Source organism: Cervus canadensis, chromosome 26, assembly GCF_019320065.1.
Source record: "Cervus canadensis isolate Bull #8, Minnesota chromosome 26, ASM1932006v1, whole genome shotgun sequence".
Taxonomy (NCBI): Eukaryota; Metazoa; Chordata; class Mammalia; order Artiodactyla; family Cervidae; genus Cervus; species Cervus canadensis.
Window position 1 is genome coordinate 43,533,642 of NC_057411.1, and position 19,508 is coordinate 43,553,149.

General features: G+C 40.0%; 1 long non-coding RNA gene across 1 annotated transcript; it reads right to left on the reverse strand.

The window, feature by feature from the left end:
* Positions 1 to 4,060: 4,060 nt before the first annotated feature.
* Positions 4,061 to 11,160, reverse strand: LOC122427974. Its single transcript, XR_006265625.1, has 4 exons — positions 11,150 to 11,160; positions 11,107 to 11,113; positions 4,776 to 4,778; positions 4,061 to 4,215 (listed from the first exon to the last, which is right to left on the reverse strand). It is a non-coding gene; the product is annotated as an uncharacterized LOC122427974 (long non-coding RNA).
* Positions 11,161 to 19,508: the final 8,348 nt, after the last annotated feature.

Below are 19,508 nucleotides of genomic sequence, written 5' to 3' on the forward strand. Positions count from 1 at the left end.
TGGGTTAATTTGATACATATATATATTGGAATATAATTGTCACTGTAACATTAATTAACATTTCTATCATATTGTACTTCCCTTCTGGCTCAGATGGTAAAGAATCTGCCTGCAATGCAGGAGACCTGGGTTCAATCTCTGGGTTGGGAAGATGCCCTGGAGAAGGGAAAGGCTGCCCACTCCAGTATCCTGGCCTGGAGAATTCCATGGACTGTATAGTCCTTGGGGTTGCAAAGAGCCGGACACGACTGAGCGACTCTCACTATCATGCCACATAATTATCATTTCTTTCTTTGTGGTGAGAAAAATTATATTTAGTCTCTTAAGTGTGATGCTTATAATACAGTGCTGGTGTCTATAATCACCATACTGTGTGTTACATCTCCAAGACCTATCTACTAGTTGCAAGTTTGTGCCCCTAAATAATCTCTCTCTTTTTCCTTCATTCAGCAGCCCCTGGTAACCACCATTTTGCTATTTGTTTTCAGAACAAAAATGTGACCCAGCTATCCCATTTCTGGGTATACACCCAAAGGAAATGGAAACAGGACATAGAAGAGATATCTATACTCATTACATCATTATTCTCAATAACCAAAAAAATGGAAGCAATCTAAGTATCCATCAAGGGATGAATGGATAAAAGTGTGAATTCTCATTCAGCCACAAGAAAGGAGGAAATCCCGCTACATGTTACATTATGGAAGGACTTGGAAGACAGGCTAAATGAGGCAAGTCAGAAAATGGTGAGTACTCTATGATATCACTTATTTATGGAATCATAAAAACCTGCATTTGGAGATATATTTATAACCATTCATGACAGAGAGTTGCAATAACTTGCATGTTAAAGTTGATGGATCCCAGAGTTTGGGAAACAAAAAGAGTCACACAAGAGAGGACATAGCTGAAGAGTGTCCAAGTAGAAGAAAATCCTTTATGTTGACTAATTATAAAAGACGGAAAACATCTCCAAACCAAGATCATTTAAGATAAGCTTTGGCTGTCTACAAAATTCAAGTGTGGTCCTGGGTTATCTCTTTCCTACACACAACAGCTGAAAGGTGGTTGAGTCACTAACATTATATTTTTCTGTCTTCAAGGTCTGATTTCCTTTAAGATATTAATGAATGTCTGAGATAATCCCATAATTAATTTCATAGTTTTGCTATATGAGGTCTCCAGCAGCTCTTGGCTCATGTCTTCACAGCACTGAATCCAGTAAACAATTCTGTTTGTAGAGACAGCAATTAATAGCTAATCTCTTAATAAGTCTGATGTTTATAATGCACTTCTGCTATCCATAATTACTATACTGTGCATTAGATCTCTGACACTTATTTACATACTAGTATCAAATTTCCTTTAAACAGCATGCTTCCTCTTCCCTTTTCCCCCAGGAATACATTTTAAAAATAAGAAAAGAGAAAGGAAACGAAAGAAGGAAAGGAAGAAAGGAAGCCTTCAGTTTGACACTTACTGCCACAAACTGGTTAGCAAAACCATTCTTGTGACCCATGTGATGCCACTGCCATAGAGATGTGCAAATGGAGTTCATTTCCTAAAAGTACTGGTGCCTGTAGAGCAGTGAAAAGTCTGAACCACCGAACCTACACAGGTTACAGCTTGAGGAAAGAAGGATTACCACGGAAGATTGGAGAGACTTGTAGCAGATGAAAAGGGAACAAAAGCTGGACAGTAAAATCTAACACATGCTTCAGTTCAGCTCAGTTGCTCAGTCGTGTCCGACTCTTTGCGACCCCATGAATCTCAGCACGCCAGGCCTCCCTGTCCATCACCAACTCCCGGAGTTTACACAAACTCATGTCCATCGAGTCGGTGATGCCATCCAGCCATCTCATCCTCTGTCGTCTCCTTCTCCTGCTCCCAATCCCTGCCAGCATCAGGGTCTTTTCCAATGAGTCAACTCTTTGCAAGAGGTGGCCAAAATACATGCTTACCTCATCCTTTATCTTCCAACATCATAAGATCAAGTGTTTAGTAAGATGGGAAAACAGAAAGTATACATTTGCTAGTTCAGTATCTATACTGGGGTCTAGGACTATTTGGAGCAGTCATAATTTCTTGAGATTTTTAAATACAATGTTGATTAGGAGGTAGATGCATATTGCATAATGTAGAATGTCTATCAAATTCTCAACTCAGAACTTCTGAGCAAATTACCAGAAGCTTAGAGATTTCCATGTGTAAATTCCTTGGTGCACAGGAGAAGCTTACTAAATATGAATCTGCCCTTCTGTTCCTCCTCTTCGTTCTCTCTGCTTTCCCATCCTTTTACTTTCCATTAATCCAGGACATTCTGGATGTCACAAAGAATGGATTTCTCTCTGCATGACATTCAGCATTACCTCTTCTCCAATGTAAACTGTCTAAAACTCCTTCAAGTGCTGTTTCCATAGCTAGTTTCTAAACCTCTTGAAAATGTAATTGCCCACTTCTGGATGCATACCGATTCATCAGTAACGTAAAAGGACACAGTGTTATAGATGATATTTCATTTTAAATACCATTCAAGTATCGTTTGTATTCATTCCTGAACTTTTAAGTCTTCAGATTATCTATTCTAACTCTTTAAGAGATAGAAATTTGTCCTTTATTTATTTTTTCTTATTTTATAACAACTGTATTGAATTTTAATTAATATACAAATAACTGCACATATTTTATGTGTGTGATTTGATTACACTTGGATGTACGTGTACACAGTGATACCATCACCACAATCAAGATGGCAGCCATATTCAGCACCTTTCAGTGTGACCGCCTGTCCCTCGGTTGTTGTTATTGTTTAGTTTCTGTGGTAATAGGAGGGAAGTGACGTGAAGTGAAGTCGCTCAGTTGTGTCCGACTCTTTATGACCCCATGGACTGTAGCCTACAAGGCTCCTCTGTCCATGGAATTTTCCAGGCAAGAGTACTGGAGTGGGTTGCCATTTCCTCCCAAGGGGATCTTCCCAGCCCAGGGATCGAACCTGGGTCTCCCGCATTGCAGGCAGATGCTTTGCTCTCTACGCCAAGTAGGAGGGAATCTGCCCTCTTAATACTATTTGACGTGCACCAACTATAGCTCAGTTGGTGGAGGGGAGGATTTGACTTTTCTCCTTTAAAATCTGTTTAAGATTTCTCTAATGTTCTTTATGGGCTTCCCAAGTGGCTCTGTGGTAAAGAATCCACCTGCTAATGCAAGAGATGAAGGAGCTGTAGGTTTGACCCCTGAGTCAAGAACATCCCCAGGAGGAGGAAATGGCATCCCACTCCAGTATACTTGACTGGAAAATTCCGTGGACAGAGGAGCCTGGAGGACCACAGTCCAGGGGGTGGCAAAGAGTCAGACAAGACTGAGTGACTGAGCACACATGCCGTGTCCTTTATACAACAACCTCATGCAATATCCTCGAAAATGACTCATCATTGGTGAAGAAAGTCTATGAAATCAAGAGGGATGGCATGGTACAATGGGGAGAGAATAAAATCTGAAGCAAGAAAACCTGGGTTCAAATTTAGTTCCTTTATCCACAAGGGGCACTACCTTTAGTAAATCATTTAGTTGTACCAACTGTGAGAGGGTAACAGGCAGGAAGGCCCGGTGTCTCCAAGCAGAGGAAATAGGCTGAAAGTGTCTCTTAAAATCCTGTGCTGCCACGATGACACCTGGTTCCACCTAAACTTAACTTTTCTCAAGCCTTGAGCTAACCAATGAGTTTTTCTTATGGAAATATTTTTTTAAGCTATGTTAATGAAACTATGCATATGCTTTGGAATTTGCCTTTCTTCAAAATGGTTCCACCTAAGACTAAATCTTTTTTCTTTTCTCAAACCTTGGGCTGATAATAGCTCAACAAATCAGTATTCATATCAATTGTTTTATGGCCAGGGGATGACACACCTCATTCCATCCTATCTCAAAAATGCATATTGTGGGAGAGGGGCCTGGTGAAACTAGGTCAGCCTTGAGGCTTCTTTCTTATCTGATTAATAGCTTTCTAACAGACATAAAACATCTGGCTAAAGACTAACAGGGGGGCATTCTCCACCCCCCTTCTGATGTCTATGTCAGAAGATTTCTCTGTCCCTTTTCACTTTCATAAAACTCTGCTAAGCAAAAGCTCCTGAGTGATCAAGCCTGGCCCCTGTTCCCGAAACTAAACCTTCTTCAGAGGTCATGAAGCCGACACCGTTCACTGTAAGCTATCATCTTGGGGCTCGTCTGGGATCCTCAGGACAAGGTAAGAACATTCAGAGCTCTAGACTCTCTGTTTTCTCAGTATACACGTTTTCTGCTTTACTTTGCTAACTCTCAGGTGTGCTTGAGTGAATGAATGACACATTGTGAGTGTGAGCCCTGCTCTGCAGTTTTGTGGTGCCTCGTAATGACTGAAGGCAGCTCCAGAAAGGGTAGCCTTGTTGGGGATTTATACTGACCTGCCAGTATCAAGAGATACCCAACATCCCTGCAAGGGGAGCGGCCAGAGATGGGCAAAGTGTGTGGACCGAACTTTTCTTTCTTGGTTGTCTTTTCCCTAGTCTCTGACCATTTCATAATTGCATGGGGAATTAGAACTACTAACCTAATCTGTTGGATCATAGACTTTCAAGGGGATTGTGATCCAGGCTGTTACTATGTACTTTTACTTAGACCCCAAGTATGGAAGTGCCTAGCTTTGCTAGGAGCCGAAATTTACAAGAGCATATTTGGGAGTGAGGCTGAGCTCTAGCTCCGGGCATGTCTCTCAGGCTAGAGGTCACTCTCTTGACTGCCTGCTTCAGGGGCCAGTGACCTGAAAGTGAGTCTTTGTCATGGTTGTGCTGCCTATCTACGTGGATAAAAGCACTGCTGGTGACCATGAGGTTTTTGGAGACACAGATCGGGAGTTGCAGGATCTGGTCAGATTGGAAGTACAGTGGGCTTCTTCCTTTGGTACTGTTACCTCTTAGTGGACCAGAAGAGGCTCTCTGGTGGTTTTTGTCTCAACTTAGATATTCTTTTGTGGAATCTGTGGAAATAAACTGGAAGGATTAGTCCTAGTAGCTTGAGGACAAAAATCACTCTTTCCTCACCGGCTGACACTTTCACTATCACATATACTGATATGGCAACGTCTCAACACTTCTACCGTGGTCAGAGCTGTACTCAGGAGTGTGCATGGGCACACATAAGATGGATGCTTCCCCTAGCAGTCCTAGCTTGGGAAACATTTGGGGCAAGCTACTCTGCTCCACCCCAGGTGGCATCAGAGGAAAAGGGCAAATCAGACAAATGTCTTGGTGGTAGGGAATTGAAAATCAACCTGGGATGCCATCAGGTCTACCCCTGGTGCATCTCCACCCCGCCTCCATGGTAGAACTGGGAGGGGTGAGTACAGACCTGCATCGGTAAGGGACAGACTAAGTTTGACCAGGGAAGGAAAGCTTTGATGGAAAGTCTGTCTACATCCCCATCTAGAGCAGGGAGGGACACCTCCAGTGGAAAGAAGCCATGGCTGTATATGCCGCTTTTTTCTCTCTTAGAGATGGGAGCTAATAGTTCCAGAACCACTTCTTTAAAATGTATTTGAAAAAACTGGGACAAGTTTGATCCCCAGAATTTAAAAAGATATGCCTGATCTTCTTCTGTGATACTGAATGACCACGTATCCTTTGGAAGTCAGGGAATACTGGCCTGTTGAAAGGTCTCAATTATTACTGTTTTACAACTAGACCAGTTCTGTAGAAAACAAGGGAAATGGGTAGAAGTGACATAAGTGTTGCTCTTTATCCCTCTGCAAGACATGTCAGACTTGTGTCCTAAGGGTACAGATTTGGGTGTGAAACCTTCAGCTCCCTTCTGTTCTCTTACTTTGCCGCTGTATCTGGGGCTCCCAACTGAACAGGCTGAGAGTCAGGGCACCCTTCCAGGAGGGGTTGCCTCAGTCTTGGTAGAAATTCAAACAGTACCAATTGCAGTCGAGACTATCAAGTGGGTCCAAAAAATACACAAAAGTACACAAAAAGCCTTTTGGGGGCTAGCCTTACTTTATGCACTTACTTGAAGAGATATAACATATGTCTTATGACAGATGCTGACTCCTGACTCAAGAGCTTGAGTTTTGGGGGAAACTACTGTTTTTGGAGATGAATGGCTTGAATGTGAGACAAGGGGAAAGAGCAAGCACGAAGTAGCTCCCCTCCCCACTGGGAGCCAACAAGTTCCTGTAACCGAGCCACTTTATCAGGTGTATTCTTGAAGGACTTAAGTGAGCGCCACCAAGACTTTAAACTATGCTCATTTGGCTGACATAGAACCCGGAGAGAAGGAAACTTCTGGTAAATTCCTAGATAGACTACAGGAGGCTGTCTGCAAGTTTACTTGCAGATGTTGATCCTAAAAGTTCAGAGGGAGAAAGGATCTTAAAAGATAGATTTCTCACTCAGTTGACTCCAGATATTTGCTGTACATTACAAAAACAGGAGTTTGGACCAAATCAGTCTTTAAAAAACTGTTACAGCTGGCTCAGACGGTGTATTATGGCAGAGAATACAAGAAGGAAAAAAGAACCAGACAAAGGACTGAAGCCCCAGGAAAGGCTGTTAAATCTGCTCTGAAACAGCCTGAGAAAAATGCCCCCGAAGGACCCAGGTGAAAAAGGATGGGCTTGCTATTACTGTGGAAAGGAGGGGCATCTCAAGTGTGATTGCCCTCAGGCATCTAAGGCGCCCCCAGCTCCATGTCCAGTCTGCAAAGGACCATATTGGAAAAGAGACTGCCCGTTGAGGTGTAAGCCCCAGGGGTCAGACTCTCAAGACAATCAGGACTGAAGGTATCCAGGGTTCCCCAACCAAGCTCCCATCCTAATAACACCTGAGGGATCCTGGGTATTAATAACTGTGGAGAGCCAATCAGTCAATTTTCTTTTGGACACTGGGGCAAATTTCAGCTCACTAAAGCCCTTGGTCTGCTTTCCTTCCCATTCACTACTTCAATGGGGCTGTCTGGATGAGCCAAATGCTATTATTTCAGTCATACTTTAAGCTGCAACTGGAACTCTGTGCTATTTTCTCAAGTTTCTAATTGTGCCAGAATCTCCCTCACCCCTTCTGGGGAGGGATATACTGTGCAAGGTCCAGGCCTCTGTTTTCATAAATATGGGGAACCTGCTCTTTTAATTGAACAAAATGTAAGTTCTAAAGTGTGAGCTGATGAAAAAACTGTGGGTCAAGCACAAAATGCTGTTCCTGTCATTATCAAGCTCAAAGACCCTCACCTGTTTTCCCATAAAGGCAATATTCACTAAAGCCTGAGGTTAATGAATGGGCAAAATCTTACTATACTATACTGACTTCTCAAGAGGTTAGTGGGATCCTAAACTCTAAAGTTCAGAGTGACAATGGCTCCATCTTTAAAGCTGCTATAACTCAAGGGGTCTTAAAAACTCTAAGAATAGAATATCACTTACACTATTCCTGGAGACCCCAATCTTCAGAAAAAGTTGAAAAGGCTAATGACATTAATAAAAGACACATGTAAGCTAAGTAGGAAAGACAAGACGGTCAGTTTAAAGTTTTACCCGTAGCTTTGATGAGGGCTCAAACTGCTCCTAAGAAGAAGGGACTGTCTCTATGACAGACTGTTTTTGTGCGCAGATATTGTCACAGATCCTGAAGCCTTAAAATTAACTATGTGACTCACCTTTTAGCTTCTCAACAGACGTTCCCAGGGGGTTAACTCCTGACCCAGTCTTTGAGTCAAACAAGCCACTGTCTGAGCCAGAAACCGAGGTAGGCCTAAGAATCTAGGTGGGCTTGCTTCTGCTGCTTGCTTCCAAAAGTCCTGGGTCTGCTGGTTGACCCTCAAGACAGCGCCTTCCTGTCCTGGACTCATTCCTACACTGCATTCACAATCAGTCTAATTGCTGGATCTGCGGAGCATTCCCCTCCTCTTCAATTGAAGACTTCCCATGGCGGGCTTCTCCGCTTCAAGGAAAGGACTTTCCTCAACTCTGTGATGACGTCTAGCAATTGTAAGATGGACTGCTATAACATATTGTACCTTAACTATGGACATAATGTGACTTTTAATTTTGATTACCCTTTAACTTGGTTTAATAACTATTTTGCCTTCCATCTGTAACTGTAAAATGAAATTTGTTTCTAACCGTCTGAAAGCATTTAAGTTACAAATTGTTGTCCAGGCTCCTATGAGTGCCACAACCTCCTCCAACTATTACTCGGGGGTCCTGGATCAGAGACCCTCAATATGAGTATTAGGAGAATATGTTGGCTCAACAATTTAGGGATGATGCCCCTTTCCCTTAGAAACATAACTCTCCTAAAAGAAAAGGAGGGGGGGTCACTCTTTCTGGCTCCTTCTGATATCTATGTCAGAAGCTTTTTCTATCTCTTTTGTATTTTAATAAAACTTTATTACACAAAAATTCTGAGCAACCAAGCCTCATCACTGTCCCCAGATTGAATTTGTCTCCTCTGGAGGGTAAGAATCTCAGCATCTTTTCATGGCTTAACAACCTTTCAACTGTTTCAATACCTGTAGTGATTGTGATAACAGTATTGAATTGTTTACAACGTAGCTGGTTGTAAGTTATCAGTACTATTAAATTATCAAAAATCTAATAAAATTTATTTTATGATTATTCTTTAAATTGTGGAGGTCAGGGACACTAACATCATTATGCTGGCATATGGGAAAATTTATTAGTTTCTGTAAACCAGCCTTTTAGAATAAGACCTAAAACCTATATGGGAATGATATGTGATATTTTCTCAAATATTACATTCCCTTGAGAATAAAAATAGAGAGAAATAATTTTGCTGTTTGGTAGGCAACTCTAGTATTCAGAAATGAAATGCATCAAGCATGTTCAAGTGAATCAATATCCCTCAGTGTGACTTGAGTATAAATCAAAATTTATGATCCAGATATGGCATACTGTGACCAAATTGAATAAATAAGAGAAAGTGATACTACAAAAATAAACATTTCTATATCAGAATGGCTGGTAATTAATTTTTATCAAATGGTGGAAAAAGCAGTGCCAGAGAAACACTTGCATGAAAAGGATAATTTGCTCTTCCCTAAAAATTGAACAAGGCAGCTAACTCTGTCAAATCACAATAATTGTTATTTGTGGCAGATAATAGTGCAAAAATCATAAGTAAATACATTCAAGAAAGTTTACTCAGAGTTATATATTATCTTAAAACAGAAAAGGTTAAAGAAAATCAACTAATAGAATCCACATTATACAAATGTGAGGTGAAGTTATCTTGGCTAGGGTCAGAAAGCTGGTTAGTAACAGAGCTTACATCATCAGCTACATACAAGTCATTACAAAGTTTATATTTCATATCCATGTCTCTCTCTCCTAGTTACAAACTATATCAACTATTGTTGTTGTTTAGTTGTTAAGTTGTGTCTGAGCCTTTTGCAACCCCATGGACTGTAGCCTACCAGGCTTCTCTGTCTATAGGATTTCCCAAGCAAGAATATTGGAGTGGGTTGTCATCCTTCTGCAGGGGATCTTCCTGACACAGGGGTTGAACCTGCATCTCCTGCAGGGGTTCTTTATCAATGAGACACCAGGGAAGGACCATGTCAACTAAATTTGTGGGTTTACCACATTTAACAAATGAAAATCTGTATTACATCCAGCAAAATGAAATTTCTGATTAAAAAAAAAAAAACTTTTTAGTTTAGCTTGTTCCATGAAATATTTTGTGCATATTTATAGTAAAATTATTTATTGTTCATTTAAAATTCAAATTTATGGAGAAGTCTTATACTTTATCTGACAATCTATACATTAGGAATTCCCATTTGGATGAAGCTTGTACATCTTTAGGTCAACATACTCAAAACCAAATTTGTGATTTTCACCTTCAAACCCAGCCTCCCTCTATGGCCCTGTTCTTAGTGAATGATCTCACTACCACCCAGTTTCCCAAGCTAGAATCCTGGCATCAATTTTGATTTTCATCTTTCTCATTACCTTCCTCAGTGATCACACTCAGTCACTTCTTAAACATCTTCTAAGTATCTTCATCTCTCAATTCTCACTGTTGTTACTTAGTTCAGTCCATTACTTATTTTCTTTGGTTACTTTAGTGCCTGCCTAACTGGGATTCCCTGGTGGCTCAGATGGTAAAGAGTTTGCCTTCAAAGAGGGAGATTCGGGTTTGATCCCCAGGTCCAGAAGATCCCGCAGAGAAGGAAATGAAACCCACTCCAGTATTCTTACCTGAGAAATCATATGGATGGAGGGGCCTGAAAGACTACAGTCCATAGAATCATAGAGTCAGACACGACCGAGTGAGTTCACTCTTCACTTTCAACTGATTTATCTGCCCCTATTTTAGCCTCTTAATCTATTCATGACTTTAGAAAAAGGAATGGGTGAAAAAAAGTCACTCAGTCGCATCTGACTGTCTGTGACCCTATGGACTCTATAGCCCATGGAATTCTCCAGGCTAGAATACTGGAGTGGGTAGCTTTTGCCTTCTTTGGGAGATCTTTCCAACCCAGGAATTGAACCAGGGTCTCCTGCATTGCAGGCAGATTCTTTACCAACTGAGCTATCAGGGAAGCCAGGCACATGTCCCTAGGGGCTCAGACAGTAAAGCGTCTGCCTACAAGGTTGTAGCTATCCATATTCACTCATTAATGACAAAGAAGGACCTAAAACATTCCCATTCAGAATCAATCCCAGTCTGGTCCCTGCTAGCTACAGCTAACTCAAGCTGGACAGAAACCCTTTGCCCTCAACAGTGTAGATCAGGAGTTTTCAACCACTGAATAATATTGCCCACTGATTGCTTTGTAAATAAAGCTGCATTAGGGCTTATCCATGCCCATGTGTCTATGGATTTTCTATGTCTGTCTCCTTGCTATATCTCCAGTATTTGAAACAGAGATTGATGGTTTGCAAAATCTAAAATACTTACAACCTGGGCCCTGGTAGAAAACATTTGATGGCCTCTACTCTAGATACACAAAATTATTTATAATATTTTTGAACTTTTAAAACTCTATCTCAGTAGTAGGAAAAAATTAGCAATCTCTTTGCAAAATGTTGTTTCTTCTAACATAAGCCACTTCAATTCTCCTTAAAAATCCCACTCCTCTTTTATATTTCAACAAAAAACACCTCTGCTTCCAGAAAACCTCCTGGTCTACCAGAGAGTATGAGGTCTCCACCTCTTGGTTCACTGGGACATTTCTTCTCTACCTCTTTGCTCTGGTTATCTCATTTGATATTTACAGAACTTTATCTTTTAAGACGGTAAAGTTGATCAGTTGTTTCTGACTCTTTGTGATGCCATGGACTACCTGGCTCCTCCGTCCATGGGATTTTTCAGGCAAGAGTACTGGCGTGGGTTGCCATTTCCTTCTCCAGGGTCTCTTCCAGAACCAGGGGTTGAACCGGGTCTCCCACATTGCAGGCAGATGCTTTACCATCTGAGCCAACAGGGAAATGAGTGCTTCATTCCCTAGTCTAGTGTCAGCACTTGGCAGAGATAGCTTGAAATAGGTGTTCATTCAATGAAGTACTGGAAACCTGAATCTTGTCTCCAGAACCTAGTCCCTGAGATAATCTCATTTTTTTTCAATGTCCTCATTTACCCTATATTGACAGCTTTGCTTCTGGTCTATGAATGTGTATCCAAAATATGCTTATTATTGTCACTGTAACTTGAAAATCAGTTTCTGAAATTAAGAATTATGTCTAAAAGGTTAGAATAATTCTGCATAGTTAATACCACCTTCCAAAAAAAAAAAGGTATTTCAGGATATACATTAAACACATAAAAATCATTCAAGAGGAGGTGCAAGCCAAGGAAAATATTGAAAAAAATATCTCTCAGTTGCCCAAGAATATTTGCTAGGTATGAAATCAATTTTCTATCTTTGGTTTGTTGTCACTATTGTGTTTGTGTGTGTGTGTGTGTGTGTGTGTTTCCCATCGATTTACTTGGTGTTATATATAATGGGAAGTTGGTTTGTCAATATACACACTTATTAATACTGGAAGTCAAATTGCACCATTGAAAATGTCAAATTGAATCTCTTTTCTAAGGGAAGAGTGTGTGCATGTGTGATAAGATGCTTCAGTCCTGTCTGACTCTGTGACCCTACAGAATGTAGCCCACCAGGCTCCTCTGTCTATGGGATTTTCCAGGCAAGAATACTGGAGGGGGTTGCCATGCGTTCCTCCAGGGGATCTTCTCAACCCAGGGATAAAACCCATGTTTCTTATTTCTCTTGCTTTGGCAGGTAGGTTCTTTTATACTAGCACCACCTGGAAAGCCCAAGGCAAGGGTAGGAACACTAATATCTTCATCCCAAAACATGCTATTTAAAATGCATTATCATTCATATATGTGATCACAAAGGCATTTAAATAGAAAAAGAAAATAACAATTTTACTGTTAACAATTGAGAGGAAGAGTAATTGGGGGAATAGACATGGGAGTTTGGGACACAAATTGCTCTTACTAAAGCAATATTTCATGCAAAGATGGGCACAATAAAGGACAGAAATGGTATGGACCTAACGGAAGAGGAAGATATTAAGAAGTGGCAAGAATACACAGAAGAACTATAACAAAAAATCTTCATGACCCAGATAACCACGATGCTGTGATCACTCACCTAGAACCAGACATCCTGGATTGAGAAGTCAAGTGGGCCTTAGGAAGCACCACTGTGAACAAAGCTAGTGGAGGTGATGGAATTCCAGGTGAGCTATTTCAAATCCTAAAAGATGGTGCTGTGAAAGTGCTGCACTCAATATGCCAGCAAATCTGGAAAGCTCAGCAATGGCCACGGAACTGGAAAAGGTCAGTTTTCATTCCAATCCCAAAGAAAGGCAATGCCAAAAATGCTCAAACTACCATACAATCATCTCACATGCTAGCAAAGTAATGCTCAAAATTCTCCAAGTCAGGCTTCAAAAGTATGTGAACCATGAAATTCCAGATGTTCAAGCTGGATTTAAAAAGACAGAAGAACCAAAGATCAGATTACCAACATCCGCTGGATCATGAAAAAAGCAAGTGATTTCCTGAAAAACATCTACTTCTGCCTTATTGACTATGTCAAATCCTTTGACTGTGTGGATCAGAATAAACTGTGGAAAATTCTGAAAGAGATGGGAATACCAGACCACCTAACTGCCTCTTAAGAAATCTGTATGCAGGTCAGGAAGCAACAGTTACAGCTGGACATGGAACAACAGACTGGTTCCAAATCGGGAAAGGAGTACGTCAAGGCTGTATATTGTCACCCTGCTTATTTAACTTATATGCAGAGCCACTCATGAGAAATGCTGGACTGGATGAAGCACAAGCTGGAATCCAGATTGCCAGGAGAAATATCAAGAACCTCAGATATACAGATGACACCACCCTTATGGCAGAAAGTGAAGAACTAAACAGCCTCTTGATGAAAGTGAAAGAGGAGAGTGAAAAAGTTGGCTTAAATCTCAACATTCAGAAAACATAGATCATGGCATCTGGTCCCATCACTTCATGGCAAATAGATGGGGAAACAATGGAAACAGTGACAGACTATTTTGGGGGGCTCCAAAATCACTGCAGATCATGACTGTAGCCATGAAATTAAAAGATGCTTGCTCCTTGGAAGAAAAGTTATGACCAAGCTAGACAGCATATTAAAAAACAGAGACATCACTTTGTCAGCAAAGGTCCATCTAGTCAAAGCTATGGTTTTTCCAGTAGTCACATATGAATGTGAGAGTTGGGCTATAAAGAAAGCTGAGCACCAAAGAATTGATGCTTTTGAGCTGTGGTGTTAGAGAAGACTCTTGAGAGTCCCTTGGACAACAAGGAGAACCAAACAGTCCATCCTAAAGGAAATAATTCCTTAATATTTATTGGAAGGACTGATGATGAGGCTGAAACTCCAATACTTTGGCCACCTGATGCAAATGGACTCATTTGAAAAGACCCTGCTGCTTGGGAAGATTGAAGGAGGGAAGTGAAGGGGACAACAGAGGGTGAGATGGTTGGATGGTATCAATGGCTCAATGGACATGAGTTTGAGTAAGCTCTGGGAGTTGGTGATAGACAGAGAAGCCTGGCATGCTGAAATCCATGGGGTCACAAAGAGTTGGACATGGCTGAAAGACTGAACTGAACTGAAGTTAAAGCAATATTTGTAAAGACAATGTAGAATTATGTAATAACTACCTTAAGAGCTAGACACATAAATTGTTAACAGCAGATGAACCTGGACAGTAAGATTAGTAATGGGGAAGTGTAAAGTAGGAAACTTATATTTTTCATCAAAAGAACTTTTATATGATCCGTGGGTGTTTTTTAATGTCATGTACTTTTTGATATTTAAGTGATTTTAAAATATATTTTCTCTCTAGATCTTATCTCTGTAACAGCATTTGTGAGTATTTTAATCCTTTATTCACGGACTCACATTTCAGTTATCCTTATTTAACTCTAAGTCCCAGAATACTCCCTGAACAATTGGGCATTATATTTCCTGTTTTATTTACATTCAGCTCAATATTTGCCACATAGCAAGTGTCTAACTCTGAAACATTTTCATGCAGTCTTCCAGAGGTCTTCGGTATGATTGAGCCCCAGTTGACCTCATAACTGTTCATTAGTATACACTGTATTGAGAACCTTGTATTTCCTGCTTCAGTTTCCCATTTCCTACTGGTTTAGCCTGTGGCCCCATTGAAAACAGACTGTTGCACTCAGAGCCTTTTATCAAGATTTGCTTCAAGGGAAACACAAGCTATGATAATTGGAGCCAAGAATAGAATTATTTTCAGCAGAAACCAAGACCCAGGGTTACATTGCTAAATGGCCAAATGGCAACAAGACACCACAGTGGGTGGTAAGTCAGGTTAATAGAACTGTCAACCATGGTGGATGGTGATGGAATATATATAAGTGTGAGAATATATACTGGGTTATGGAACAATGGGAAATTTAAGAACTCTTCCTGTTAACAATTGCCCTAGAGCTCTGAAAGAGAAAATGCTAGTCTCAGTTTAGGCAACTATTAAACCAGAGAACACTGGAAAAGCAAGTAAGCCTTAATGGAATTATTTTTAAAAGACTGTTAACTTCACCTGGAGGATAGACTTTGCTAAGTATCAGGCCTGGGACTTGGCTATAAGGATTTCAGAGTTAGGTTGAAAGCTGAATTCACAGACCCAGCAAGTCTTCTGTAATAAAGATAGGTCCATGATAATAGAAGAATAGAACACTGAAATCTGGGATGGGAATATTGGACAGGTGTGTTTGAATCCCAAGATTTTCTTAAACCTTCTAGGCTTAAGAATAGTCTTTTACTTAAAAAAAAAAAAAAAAAAAAGAATGATCTCTCATTGTATAAAGACCATGCCAGGACTTTACACAAGATAAATGCTAGCCAACAGGATAATTAACCTTCTCAAGATCTGCTCCTCCCTTCATTGTTCTCAGTCAATATTTAACATTAACCCGGTCAGAATGAAAAAGCATAAGAGGGACACAATCAGAGACCAGTAGACCATGCCTCGAGATAGATATGGAGGGTGCAGCACAATGAATGTTTGATGGAAGAGAGTTTATTTGTATGAGGGCACTCTTCATTGACTTAGGATTTACTACTCCTGCAAGGATACCTAGTATACTTTTGAAATTGGCCCTTGAGCCAGAGAAACAATGATGATCTACAAAGAAATGAAGGAGAGATAACAGAATAGCTTTAGCAGATAAGAATGGAAGGTTTTCAGAATAGTTGAGGCTCATAATTATTAGAGGCAAAGTGGATACAAATTATTAGAGGTAATAAGGGAGCAATATCAGAAAGGCAACATGGATCTAGGTGATGGCATTTCAAAGAACATTCAATGAGAATAAAGTTTTATTTAGCTAATTCAACAACAGAAAAAAAAAAAAAGATTAAGAACAGGTACAAGGAAAGCTGATGTCACTTACTCCAATGGAAAATCACTCTTCCTTACCCAGTTTCCAAACATAAACCAGTTGTTGAACTCTAGAATCTACTGAGTGAAAGATCATATCTGTTCAAAACAAAGTAGATATTTCTTCACAAAACAGCAGCCTATAAAAGTAAGTTTTTTATTTTTTAATTAGAGGATAATAGCTTTACAATATTGTGTTGGTTTCTGCCACATATCAACATGAATCAGCCATAGGTATATGCATAGCCCCTCATTCTTTAACCTCCCTCCTACCTCCCACCCCATCCCACCCCTCTAGATTGTCACAGAACACAGTTTGAGCTCCCTGCATCACACAGCAAATTTCTACTGGCTACCTAATTTTACATATTGTAATTCACATGTTACAATGCTGCTCTCTCAATTCATCCCACCCTCTCCTTCCCCTACTGTGTCCACAAGTCTGTTTCCTATATCTGCATCTCATCACTGCACTGCAGAGAGGTTCATCAGTACCAACTTTCTAGATTCCATATACGTGAGACTCATATACATGATTCCATATGCAATATTTGTCTTTCTCTTTCTGACTTACTTCACTCTGTGTAGTAGGCTCTAGGTTCATCCACTGCATTAGAGTGACTCAAATATGTTCCTTTTTATGGCTGAGTAATATCCCATTGTGCACATGTACCACAACTTTATTCATTGATTTGTCAATGGACATGTAGATTGCTTGCATGTCTTGACTGCTGGAAATAGTTCTGTGATGAACACTGAGGTACCTGTGTCTCTTTCAATTATGGTTGTCTCAGGGTATGTTTCTAGTTGTGGGATTGCTGGGTCATATGGTAGTTTTATTCCTAATTTTTTAAGGAATCTCCATACATAGTGACTGTATCAATTTGCATTCCCACCAGGAGTGCAAGAATTTTCCCTTTTCTCCACATCCTCCCCAGCATTTATTTGTATTTTTTTTTTATGATGGTAACTCTGACTGGTGTTAGATGATACCTCACTGTAGTTTTGATTTGTATTTATCTAGTAATGAGATATGTTGACCATCTTTTCATGAGTTTATTAGCCATCTGTATGTCTTCTTTGGAGAAATGTCTGTTTCAGCAATCTGCTCACTTTTTGATTGTTATTTGTTTTTCATGTATTGAGCTGAATGAGCTATTTGTATATTTTGGAGATTAATATTTTGTCAGTTGTTTCATTTGCTATTATTTTCTTCCATTCTGAGGGTTGTTTTTTCACTAGGAATGAACCTACCTAAAGAGACAAAAGACCTGTATGTAGAAAACTTTAAGACATTGATGGAAGAAATCAAAGATGACACAAACATATTGAGAGATATGTTATGTTCCTGGATTGGAAAATCAATGTTGTGAAAATGACTACACCATTCAAAGTAATAGATAGATTCAATGCAATTGCTATCAAACTACCAAACTATCAAACTACCAAAACTAGAACAAAAAATTTCATAATTTGTATGGAAACACAAAAGACCCTGAATAGCCAAAGCAATCTTGAGAAGGAAAAATGGAGCTGGAGGAATTAACATGTCTGACTTTAGACTATACCACAAAGCTACAGCCATCAAGACAGTATGGTATTGGCACAAAAACAGAAATGTACTGTTCTAATGGAACAAGATAGAGAGCCCAGAGATAAACCCACATGCCTATGGATACTTTATCTTTGACAAAGGAGGCAAGAATATACAACAGAGAAGATAGTCTCTTCAATAAGCAGTGCTGGGAAAACTGGACAGCTCTGTGTAAAAGAATGAAATTAGAACACTTCCTAACACCATGCATAAAAATAAACTAAAAATGGATTAATGACCTAAATGTAAGACCAGAAACTATAAAACTCTTAGAGGAAAACATAGGCAGAACACTCTGACGTAAATCGTAGCAAGATCTTCTATGACCCACCTTCCACAGTAATGGAAATAAAAGCAGAAATAAACAAAAAAGTGAAAGTGAAGTCACTGAGTTGTGTCCAAATCTTTGAGGCCCCATGGACTGTAGCCTACCAGGCTCCTCCGTCCATGGGATTTTCCAGGCAAGAGTCCTGGAGTGGGTTGCCCTTTCCTTCTCCAGGGGATCTTCCCTACCCAGAATCAAACCTGGGTCTCTCCCACATTGTAGGCAGAGGTTTTACTGTCGGAGGCACTGGGGAAATAAGTGGGACCTAATTAAAAGCTATTGCACAGCAAAAGAAACTAAAAGTAAGTTTTTTATTGAAGAAAAACTATCTGGATTTGATAAGGCCATTGGATATGGGATCTGAATTACCACTGGTAAAATAGGAATGAGGACAACCTCCTTATTCCTTTTAGAGCGTGGATATGCAGACTCTTGACCCAAATATGTGCCATCTCAGTTTCTGAAGTGATTGGGTCATTTCCCCAGCCTCACAGAGCACAATCCACATGGATATATTTAGCAGGTGACAGAACCATCATTGTGTTCCCTTATCTGTGGATGAAGAGCTATTATGCTATAAAAGTCCAAGTAGAAGCTTGTAAAACTGTCTGCATTCCTCATTTACAGAAAGTCAAAAGTGCTAGTACATCCTAGATGAAGTTGCACAGATAATGCCATCTTCAAAAACTTAAATGATGTAGCAGTGGTGGGCTTCACTACATCCTTCTTAATTCACTGATACAGGATGTATTAATTGAAAACAAAAAAAAAAACAGTGGATTTTGACATATGATGGCAAACTTTCATAAATATAACAAAGCGGTAGTGATAGTGTCTGTGCTGGAGCTATACCTTTTCTAAAAGAAATCACCATTCCATATTTGACCTTAGAATATAGTTATTGATCTGGGAAAACTATATGTTTCAATACCTATCAGGAAGGCAAATCAGATGTTGTTAGCATTCACTTGGAAAGACAGCAGTACACGTTTACAGCCTTGCTTCAGGGTTATGTTAAATCTCTTGCTCTGTAGGTCGATGGGACCTTGATCATCTAGACACATTGCCTTGAATGAAACTATTCTCTATAAAGGAAACTATAAGCAAGGTGAAAAGACAGCCCTCAGACTGGGAGAAAATAATAGCAAACGAAGAAACAGACAAAGGATTAATCTCAAAAATATACAAGCAACTCCTGGAGCTCAATTCCAGAAAAATAAATGACCCAATCAAAAAATGGACCAAAGAACTAAACAGACATTTCTCCAAAGAAGACATACAGATGGCTAACAAACACATGAAAAGATGCTCAACATCACTCATCATCAGAGAAATGCAAATCAAAACCACAATGAGGTACCATTACACACCAGTCAGGATGGCTGCTATCCAAAAGTCTACAAGCAATAATGCTGGAGAGGGTGTGGAGAAAAGGGAACCCTCTTACACTGTTGGTGGGAATGCAAACTAGTACAGCCACTATGGAGAACAGTGTGGAGATTTCTTAAAAAACTGGGAATAGAACTGCCATATGACCCAGCAATCCCACTTCTGGGCATACACACTGAGGAAACCAGATCTGAAAGAGACACGTGCACCCCAGTGTTCATCGCAGCACT